Source organism: Rhinopithecus roxellana, chromosome 21, assembly GCF_007565055.1.
Source record: "Rhinopithecus roxellana isolate Shanxi Qingling chromosome 21, ASM756505v1, whole genome shotgun sequence".
NCBI classification, from domain to species: Eukaryota; Metazoa; Chordata; class Mammalia; order Primates; family Cercopithecidae; genus Rhinopithecus; species Rhinopithecus roxellana.
In genome coordinates, this window is record NC_044569.1 from 9,400,756 (window position 1) to 9,412,059 (window position 11,304).

The 11,304-nt window shown below is 43.3% G+C and overlaps 1 long non-coding RNA gene across 1 annotated transcript; it reads left to right on the forward strand.

Moving 5' to 3' along the window:
• Positions 1-2,171: 2,171 nt before the first annotated feature.
• LOC115895453 lies at positions 2,172-10,279 on the forward strand. The gene is made up of 2 exons (XR_004055619.1): positions 2,172-2,335; positions 10,166-10,279. It is a non-coding gene; the product is annotated as an uncharacterized LOC115895453 (long non-coding RNA).
• The last annotated feature ends 1,025 nt before the right edge of the window (positions 10,280-11,304 follow it).

Sequence of the window (11,304 nt, forward strand, 5' to 3'; positions counted from 1 at the left end):
AAGAAATACAATGTAAATGCTATGTAAATAGTTGTTGTATTGTTTAGGGGAAAACGATAAGGAAAAATGTCTATATGTCACAACCATCTGTGTTTTTAGATTTTTTTTTTTTTTTTTTTTTTTTTTGAGAGGGAGTCTCGCTCTGTCGCCCAGGCTGGAGTGCAGTGGCGCGATCTCGGCTCACTGCAAGCTCTGCCTCCCGGGTTCATGTCATTCTCCTGCCTCAGCCTCCTAAGTAGCCGGGACTACAGGCGGCCGCCGCTAAGCCCAGCTAATTTTTTGTATTTTTTAGTGGAGACGGGGTTTCACTGTGTTAGCCAGGATGGTCTCGATCTCCTGACCTCATAATCCGCCTGCCTCGGCCTCCCAAAGTGCTGGGATTACAGGCTTGAGCCACCGCGCCCGACCTTTTATAGAATATTTTTGATGCACAGTTGGTTGAATCTACAGATGTGGAATGCAGTTCTGGAAAGCCAATTGTGTTTATTTCTCTTCTGAAATGTTTCCTCTATTTAAGACTCAATGCCATCTCAACTCATAAAGTATCAACATGCCCTTGCAAAACTTACCCTGCACACAGTTTATCAGTCATGAACATTTTTTTCCAGCTACCTCTCCTGAAGTATTTATTATTGAGAGTGATTCATTCCATTAATGTTGATTGAGAGCCTACTTTGTGCTACATTTGGAGTCAAGCTTGTTAAACTGCAGTCCCAAATCACTCCAAAATTAGACACCAAATTTATTGCAAGCCCATCGGCCATAATGACCCTATAAAGGAGGTCTGCTGTGACTAGTATTTTTACAGATGAGGAAATTGAGACATAAGGAGATTCAGGGGCTTGTCTGGGCGGGTCCAACAACTAAGAAGACATGGAGTTGGGATTTGTACACAGAGCTGACTAGCTGCCACTTTTAGCTTCTGTCCACTTTTAATTAGACTGCTTCCCAGAAGCTGGTTAGGCTAACATTTTATAATAATAAGTAGGATGGGTCTAGACTCCCTCCCTTCGGCCCCATCACTAGTAGCTCTACTGGATCTGGGCTCATATTGCCTCCTTGGTCCTAAGGGTCAACAGCACAAAAGCTCACAGCACTAAAGATGCATGATGAAGGAGCAGAACTTTGCCTTCAAGAAAAGGTCTTTCTTTGGGCCTTTTCCTCTTGTTGGGAGAAGTCTCAGTATCTTCTTCTTCCTCTTCTCCTTGCAGCTTTGTTTTTATTTTTTATTTTCTTTTTTAGAGAGAGGATCTTGCTCTGTCACCCTGGCTGAAGTGCGGTGGTGTGAGCATAGCTCACTGCAGCCTAGAACTCCAGGGCTGAAGTGATCCTCCTGCCTCAGCCTCCCAAATAGCTGGGACTACAGGCATTTGCCACCACACTTAGCTAAATTTTTTTTTTTTTTTTTTTTTTTTTTTTTTTTTTAGAGACAGGGTCTTACTACATTGCCCAGGCTGGTCTTGAACTCCTGGCCTCAAGTGATCCTCCTGCCTTGGCCTCTTAAAGTCTTGGGATTACAGGTGTGAGCCACCACACTGGCCTCCCCTGCAGAATTTAAGAGAGAAATCTGAACTCCCCCTGTTCTTGGTTGCTTTGGTTGAAGCTCCTTGAGATTGTCTGAGATTGTCTCCACAGTGGTCCCAGCTGCCTTCTCGGCCGCTCTCTCAATTGGATATTGAAATACTTCCCCAGAGTTTTTAGCTCCCTTTTAAGCAGAATTCTCCTTTTTCCTTGGCAGGCATCTCAGAAACTCGGTCAGGCAGCAGCTGGAGTGTCTGCGATGGTTTCCCCGCCCCTCAGGAAAGACCCTGCCTCTCTGCAGATGGTCTCTCAGACCTGCCTTCACAGGAGGGCGGCCTATGTTAGGTAACCATGCCCTGGCTTCAAGGTGGGGTTAAACTTGTCTGTAGTGAGAGCAGGTGTTCAGGTGTTTGTAGTGAGAGCAGAAAACAAGTGCCAAGGGAAATGCCACTAAAGAATGGAGAGGAATCTTCCAGCCCCAGGGGCTCATAAACCACTCCCTCCTGCCATAGGCACCGTCCTCTGAACGCGGCTCCCAGGGGAGGGGCCCTTCCTGTGAGTCCTGGATTTATGAACCTGGACAAGTAGGAACAGGAGCAGAGCAAGCCTGAGAATGATTGAAATGTTGTCGTTCTATCCAGCAGAGCAGAAAACCTGTGCTTGGGGAACTGAACTTTGAGAAATGCAAAGCGCCTTGGTGTTCCGGGATGAGCACATTGGAGCTTAGGTCCCTCCATTCCTGGTAGTAGAGAAAGCAGCGGATGGTTCAGCCTGGAGGCAGAGAAAGAGCCCAACAACTACAAGGAAGCTCAAGGTCAGTACAGGGTTAAGCCCAGAATCTAACCACAGATGCATATGATTTCAGCTTTCCGCATGCATTTGTGTTGAAAGTAACTGTTGGAAAATTGTAGTCTGCTCATTCCAGTAGTTCTTTTAAAACCATCCACGTGTTGTTCTTAGCAAAGTCTGTGTCTGAAAACCCCGGTGAGGCTCATCACGCTCGAATGCCACCAAGTACGTGCGTAGGCTGAATTGTACATAGCGTGTGAGGGCGCTGTTGCCATCTGTAAAACACAGCATTCATTTTAAAATGTCACTTGTCAATCACATCAGTGCACTCCAGCCTGGGCAACAGAGTGAGACTCTGACTCAAAAGAAAAAAAAAGTCCCTGGACAATAAGCATTTTTAAAATGAATGATACAAGCACTGTTAATGAGACCTGTGAAGTTTCCTAAAGTTACAATGGCATCTCATACTGGAAAAGGTGGGGAACCGTTGCCTTAAAGATCTAGCTGAGGGCGGGCGCAGTGGCTCATGCCTGTAATCCAGCACTTTGGGAAGCAGAGGCAGGTGGATTACTTGAGATCAGGAGTTCGAGACCAGCCTGGCCAACATGGCGAAACCTCATCTCTACTAACAATACAAAACTTAGCCAGGTGTGGTGGTGGTCACCTGTAATCCCAGCTACTCAGGAGGCTGAGGCAGGAGAATCACTTGACCCCAGGAGGCAGTGGTTGCAGTGAGCTGAGACCACACTATTGCACTACAGTCAGGGTGACAGAATGAGACTCTGTCTCAAAACAAGTCTAGCTGTGGAGGTTTCTGGAACTAGGTAGAACTGCCACTCGGCCACCTTCATCATTAAGCTACTGTACAGACAAGGGCAGCTACTCCTTGAGTTTGCATCTGTATCTCATGTTCGCTAGTACCTGGTACTGCCCTAGGAGAGGTGTCTCATGTGGCACCTGATACATCTGGTCCCCCTCCCTGGCCTAGGAATTACCAAGGCAAACTATAAAAAAATTTTTTTACACTGGATTTATAAGATTTATTATAAAAGCACATAGAAATACATTTATATTTCTATGCCAGTGTTAGACTGATTAGTCCTCAATCGTACTTATAAGAAGTGAACAGCCAGTGAACAGCAACAAAACCCACATTAACAGGGAGCCTAAGTAGCTATTGGAACAAAAATCAATGCTAGCCTGCCTGGGTGCGGTGGCTCAAGCCTGTAATCCCCACCTTTGGAGGCTGAGGCAGGCGGATCACATGAGGCCAGAAGTTTGAGACCACCCTGGCTCACATGGTGAAACCCTGTCTCTATTACAAATACAAAAATTAAGCAGATGTGGTGGTGCATGCCTGTAATCCCAGCTACTCAAGAGGCTGAGGCACGAGAATCACTTGAACCCGGATGGCAGAGGTGGCAGTGAGCCGAATCGTGCCAACTGCACTCCAGTCTGGGTGACAGAGTGAGACTCTGTCTCAAAAAAGAAAAACAAAAGCAATGCTAGCCTGCATTGACGGAGGTGTGAGGGGTTCTGTAAGGCGTAAACTGGTCTGGGCAAGAGATAGTTGGGGCCACTGATGAATTGTTTGCTTTCTATTACTGCAGATAAGCATAGATGATTAGTTCCCTATTATTTCTGCTCCCAGGCCATCTCCAAGGCAAGCTGTTTCTCCTGCTCTCTGTACAGTCCATGAGACTAAGCAGGCCGTTGACCTTAAGTGAGGTTCCCTCAGTTCTGTCCTGTTCCTTGAAGTCTAGGTCCATTGGGTAGACTTGGCCTGTTTAAACAAGCCATTAATGAGCACATCTCCGGCAGGGCATTTGGAAATAAAGTCAGAAAGCCAGCGAATGGTTTGGCCTTTTCTTCCCATCTTTCCATCCCCTGCTGGGATTCACCTCCTTCTCTTGCCCTGGGGCCTCCTGGGCTCTTTCTTCTTCTCAGCCTGGTCTTACCCTCCTCCAACCGCTGCTGTTGCAAGTAAATGAACTAGGAGTGGAATCTTTGTTTTCTATCTCAGGGGTATTTGCTTTGAAAACTTTTTCTCTTGCTGTAGATCAAAATGGCCTTTGCTCCTTGTTAAAGCAGGTTTAGGCTCAGTGGCTCTGGTAGAAGAGGTTGTTTAAACTCCACAAATCACACAGTTACCAACTTTCTCTTTCTCTGTGTACAGTGGTCCAATGGACAAAACTCAAGCGAGTGACAGTGGTGGTGGTGACTCTGTGGGTGATCATCTGAATCAGATGCTGTAGTGAGCACCTTGTTCCATTGTGGCTGTGACCCTGAGGCAGGTGTTTGTTTCCTTTTATGGAAAAGGAAAGGAGGCCTAGTGAGGTTAATATCGTGCTCAAGATGACTCCAGAATTGAAAATTCCAATTGTCCTACCCTGAACTTTTAATTCCCTTCAGGTTGTCCTCTTCTTTTCTAAGTAGCATTGATCACATCTCCTTTCTCCTTTAACTTCCTTGTTGATTGGTTTATTGCACACGGTCAGTCTCTCTGCCTCTTCCCTGTGCCCCAGTGAGAATCCACCGGCTCTACAGAGGCAGGGATTTTTGTCAGCTCACTGGGGTATCTCAAAGGCATAGAACACATACACAGCAGGGACTGAACAAGCATTTGTTAAGTGAATAAACAAAAATAGCCAAGGTAAGATTTTACACTTTAGCACCAACTTAGATAAAATAATGAAAAATAACCTAAAATAATCAAAAGGGTCAGAATCTAATTTTGAGCACAAAGGTTGAGGACAGCCACTCAGGAAGCACAGATTCCAAAGAATGGGAGTCAGTGTTTCAAAGTACAGAAGTTTGGGATCATTTATATGGTCAAAGTTTAGGGAAGCTTAACAGAATTCCACTCTCTTTCTATGTAAGGCTGGTTGCATAGTTACAACAATCCGATTTGTCAAGGTAAATATTTCTTTCTTTTGGGGAAATGTATATTCAACATTCCACACTGCAGATGTAACAGTCAGGTGTCTTTTGCACCGCCTGGTCTGAGTTTGATACAGGATAATAAAGGAGGCAGTTAATCTATAGTGAAGAACAGTGATCAGAAGCAGGGGAGGTCTGGTCTCTGTTCTCTCTTAGTCATTTACAGAACAAGAACAATGAGGAAAAGAGTTCATCTTACACTAAGAAACAGAAGTTGCAAGCACATACTATGTGACTCAGATCACAATCATATCTCTCTCAAAACTTAAAGTTTTTTAAAAGCTTTTAAATTTTATTTATTTTCAAAGCTATCACCCAAAGCCCTCAAAGTCCTCAATTTTTCTTTTCTTCTCCTCTTCTCTTTTCTCTTTCTTTCTTTCCCTTCCCTCCTTCCCTCCCTCCCTCCCTCCCTCCCTCCCTCCCTTCCTTCCTTCCTTCCTTCCTTCCTTCCTTCCTTCCTTCCTTCCTTTCCTTCCTTTCTTTCCTTCCTTCCTTCCCTCCCTCCCTCTTTCCTTTCTCTCTCTCTTTTCTTTCTTTCTTTCTTTCTTTTCTTTCTTTTTCCTTTCTTTCTTTCTTTCTTTCTTTTTCTTTTTTTTCTTTCTTTTTTCTTTCTTTCTTTTCTTTTTTTCTGAAAGATATACAATTTATTTCTTCTGTATCCTGTCAGAAAATAGTGTTTGGAGATTTTATGCAGTTGAAGGAACCCATGTGGCCTTCATCTGAATGAAGTCACCAGCAGCTTTGGATTTCCTTCCACCCACCTTACATGGAGGCGTTTTCCATTGCTTATGGCCACAGATAACCATATTCATTATAAGAATTGTGCTTGGCCAGCAAAGTGACTCATGACTGTAATCCCAGTACTTTGGGAGGCCCAGGCAGGATGATCGCTTGAGCCCAGGAGTTCAAGACCATCCTGGGCAACGTGGCAAAACCCTGTCTCTAAACAAAACATGGACAAGAAGAGTTGAGCTCTTTGAGTGTCACTGTGGAATGCGTTGGTGCCACCTAGGGACTCACATTATAATTTTCAAGACCCACTTATGGGCATTTCTCCTTTTTGGCATTGGATTTTTCCACACTGCCACTGGCTTATGTATGTTTCTGCTTCCAGTCCCAGTCACGTTTGTAAATAATCTCTCACCTCTTCTCCAGGCCTCCCTGCCAACTGCCTTCCAAAATGAACCTGACTCTGTGGTTTGAACACATTTATCTGTGTGCACGTCCTGTGCTATTTTTCTGTCTGTTCCTTCTATAGGGTTGTTCTAGAATTATTTTTCTCTGTATGTGGGAGTCTATGTCTGCTTCAGTGCTCTCTTACATAATTATTCCCTCTAGTCATAGAGTTCTCTATTCATATTGTTAGCTTCAAAAAAAATTCTGCATACAGTCTCTCATACAACTCTCCCACTGCCCATGGGGCTGGGCAGGTCAGGTACAATTATTGTATTATTTTGCAGATGAGTAGCCTGAGATGAAGGAGGGTTAAGTGTATTTCCTAAGGTAACAACGCGAGGAAGAGGCAGAATGGGGGCCAGAACTCAGTTCTGCGGAGGCCGAGCTCCAGGCCCTTCCCACTACACTGGCCCAGCTCCTCATGGCCCCTCGGCCAGCTTCTTGTGCAGTGCTATGCACTGTCAGGTGCTTAGTAAATGCTTTGCAAAGCGGGTGTTTCCTGAAGCTGAAGTAATGGTCCATGTGAACGGTATAAAAATAATCAAGCTAAGGAACAAAAATATGATCCAAGGCGATCAGAGCGGCTTAAGGGCATCATGTGAGATGCAAGGAATAAATAGATAGTAGATCAGGTGGAAAGCAGATCATTCTGATGGTGAAAGGCCAGGGACGGGCTGAATGGGGGAAAAAAGACTTACACTGGGATAGTGATTTTTCACTTTCAGGTAAATTATCTCCTTTATTCCTCAGACCCAGCTTGTGAGTAGATGTTAGCAGAATCTCCATTTAATTTATAAAGATTTTGCATATCTTTATACATTTTTATAAAGAGTTTAGTACTTTTTTCTCCCTCCAACACCACTCAACTAATTAGAAAGGCCCATATTCAAAGCAGCCCCTCTGACTCTAAAGGCCGAATTCTTTCACTCTAGGGCAGGAGATAGATTGTTTTGTCCCCCAAGAATGCTAAGTAAGCTTGGGTCTTATGTTAGATCTATGTTTTTCTTCTATAGCAAAAATGGCTACCTCCTTGGTTTCTCCTTTTTTACAGTAGGTTCTAGGGGGGCTGGAGGGACTTAGTAGTACATATTACAGATATGAGTTCAAATCCCTGCTCTGCCACTAACCAGCAGTGGTAGCTGTGTGAATTCAAGCAAGTTATTTCCTTTCTCTGTGCCTCAGTTTTGTCATCTGTAAAATGGGGATAATCGTGTGTCCAGCACACAGGGTTATTTGTAAACCAAAAGTAAAATTCTAAGTGCCCGCCAACCAACTGAATGGACCCCTCCTCTTGGCGAAAGGCTTTCTAAAGTAAACCTGAAACAGGCCATGATGAGAAGGGGAATCAGACATTCCTCACTGTACCTTCCTCCCTTTGGAATTCAGGCATAGCTGACCAACAGTATTAACATTAACCGAGACGTTAAGACTGACAAAACAGACTCTTTGTAGCAGTAAGATACCAACATGACAGATAGTAGGCCCTGATAGAAATCAAAGTATTTTACCCCAAAATACATTGCTTTGACATATTTTGAAATGGCCTTGCAATACTGCCTCTGGGGAAAATCTGCATTCAGTAGAGGATCTCTTTCCTTTTCCAAGTCTTTTTCCTGACACAGGAGAGAATTAACTAAGAGTCTAGCACCTTTTTTTTTTTTTTTTTTGAGACGGAGTCTGGCTCTGTCACCCAGGCTGGAGTGCATGTGGCCGGATCTCAGCTCACTGCAAGCTCCGCCTCCCGGGTTCCCGCCATTCTCCTGCCTCAGCCTCCCAAGCAGCTGGGACTACAGGCGCCACCACCTCGCCCGGCTAGTTTTTTGTATTTTTTAGTAGAGACGGGGTTTCACTGTGTTAGCCAGGATGGTCTCGATCTCCTGACCTCGTGATCCGCCCGTCTCGGCCTCCCAAAGTGCTGGGATTACAGGCTTGAGCCACCGCGCCCGGCCCAGCTAATTTTTTAATTTTAATTTTTGTAGAGATAGAGTCTCGCTTTGTTGCCCAGGCTGGTTTTGAACTCCTATGCTCAAGTGATCCTTTTACTTCAGCCTCCTACGTAGCTGGGACCACAGATATGTGCCACCATGCTTGGGTAATTAAAACACATTTTTTTTTCAGAGACAGGGTCTCACTATGTTGCCCAGGCTGGTCTCAAATGCCTGGGCTCAAGCAATCCACCTGCTCCAGCCTTCCAAAGTACTGGGATTACAGGCGTGAGCCACTGCACCTGGCCAGTGAGGGCTGTCTTGACGGGGACTGTGCCCTTGGCATGTGGAATCTGTGCTAACGCCGGGTGGTTAGTGTGAGACTTGGACGGCAGTAGCACAGGTTTCTATCACTGGATAAGACAGTGCCTGACTGGCAAGAGAAACTAGATTGTTACAGAAAAAGAAACACTCCCAGAGGGCCAGGTCCTAGATTGTAGGGGGAGGAAAAACAGGCCATGTTTTAGTCAGAAATTCAAAGTCCAGAGAGTCAAGTCCTCAGTCTTCTTTGGATGAAGAAAGAGGTTCTCTTCTTGGATGTTTCTAGGAGTGGAGATGGGAGGGTGGGACAGACCAGGGATAAGGAACAATATTAGAACTGTATCCCAATTTAATTTCCCATTTTTATTTAAAAGTAATGTAATATTCTAAGGACACAGCAATTTTTTCTAGAATTAAAATAATAACTATGATATTATTATCTTATTTAAAAAATTTTTAAATTCCTGTGAGTACATAATAGGTATATATATTTGTGGGAGTCATGAGATATTTTGATGCAGACATGCAATGTGTAATAATCAGATCATAGAAAATGGGGTGTCCATCACCTCAAGGATTTATCTTTGTGTTACAAACAATCCAATTACACTCTTTTCATTATTTTTAAATGTATAATTAGGTTTTTGACTATAGTCACCCTGTTGTGCAACCAAATAGTAGGTCTTATTCTTATTTTTTTTGCACCCATTAACCATCCCCACTTCTCATCTACCTCCTACTATCTGTTCCAGCCTCTAGTAACCAACCTTCTACCTCTATGTCCATAAGTTCAGTTGTTTTGATTTTTAGATCCCACAAATAAGTGAAAACATGTGATGTTTGTTTTTCTGTGCCTGGCTTGTTTCACTTAACATAATGACCTCCAGTTCCATCCATGTTTTGCAAATGACAGGATCTCTTTTTTATGGCTGAATAGTACTCCATTGTGGATATTATTAATAATTAATAATATTTATATATAACATATATAAATATTGAAAATTGAATGTATTTTGAACAATCCGTATTTGCCTGGGCATTGGGCATCCTTCTAGGTTCTCTCATCTCCAAAGCAGGTTCTATTACCAAATGATGGTACCCACTTCTCGGACCCCTTCCAAATGCTCCTAGTTGTGCTGTATTTTCCAGTCATGCTTCCTTTTAGAGGCCTGCTTATTCCCTGAAGTTGACCTGGCTCTTACTGTGCAGAACGAGGCAGACACTGGGAAGCCTGCTGTTCTCCCAGGGCTTATCCTCTTGCTTTGCTTATTTCTTCTTTTCACAGGGTTTCAGGTCTGCTCTCTGTAGCCTCCTGCCATCCTTGCAAGTTCCTACACGTGGAAAAAGCCTTCTGTGGCTTCTGTGCCAAGTCTCCTTGCTTTTCCTCAAGTTCTGCCTTAAGACACGTATCTTTTCTGAAGTCTTTTATGGAGATTTTCTCACCAGAGTCTTCCCATGATTTGCAGCAACTGAGCAGTTGTTTTATCTTTCAGATTCATCTTGGAGGATAAGCAGCAGCAAGAGCCTATGGAGGCAGGGAAGAAGCCTCTGTCAAGAGGTGCTGTTCACTTTTGTAGATCTCTAATAAAAATGAAGTTTTCAATCTCTATCAAAATACCAGTGACATTCTTCACAGAAATAGAAAAAACAATTCTAAAATTTATATGGAACCCCAAAAGACCCAGAATAGCTAAAGCTATCCTAAGCAGAAGGAACAAAACTGGAGGAACGACATTAACTGACTTCAAATTACACTACAGAGCTATAGTAACCAAAACAGCATGGTACTGGCATAAAAACAGACACATAGATCAATGGAACAGAATAGAGAACCCAGAAACAAATCTGCACATCTACAATAAACTCATTTTCAACAAAGGTGCTAGGAACATACACTGGGGAAAAGACAGTCTTCAATAAATGTGGCTGGGAAAACTGAATATCCATATGCAGAGGAATGAAACTAGACTCTTATCTCTCACCATATACAAAAATCAAATAAAAATGGATTAAAGACTTAAATCTAAGACCTCAAACTATGAAACTAATATAAATAAAATTGGAGAAAATCTCCAGGGCATTGTTCTGGGCAAAGATTTGTTGAGTAATATCCCACAAGCACAGGCAACCAAAGAAAAAATGGACAAATGGGACCATATCAAGTTAAGAAGCTTCTGCACAGCAAAGGATACAGTCAACAAAGAGAAGAGACAACGCACAGAATGGGAGACAATTTTTGCAAACTACTGATCTGACAGGGGACTAATAACCAGAATATATAAAGGGTTCAAACAACCCTAGGAAAATGTCTAATAATCCAATCAAAAATGGGCAAAAGATTTGAATAGACATTTTGCAAAAGAAGGCACACAAATGACATTTGAAACAGGCATATGAAAAGATGCTTAACATCATTGATCATCAGAGAAATGCAAATCAAAACTCCAATGAGATATCTTCTCATCTCAGTTAAAATGGCTTATATCCAAAAGATAGATAACAAATGCTCTTCAGGATGTGGAGAAAAGGGTGGGAATGTAAATTAGTACAGCTACTGTGGAGAACAGTTTGGAGGTTCCTCAAAAAACTAAAAACAGAGCTGCTATATGATCCAGCAATCCCACTGCTGGGT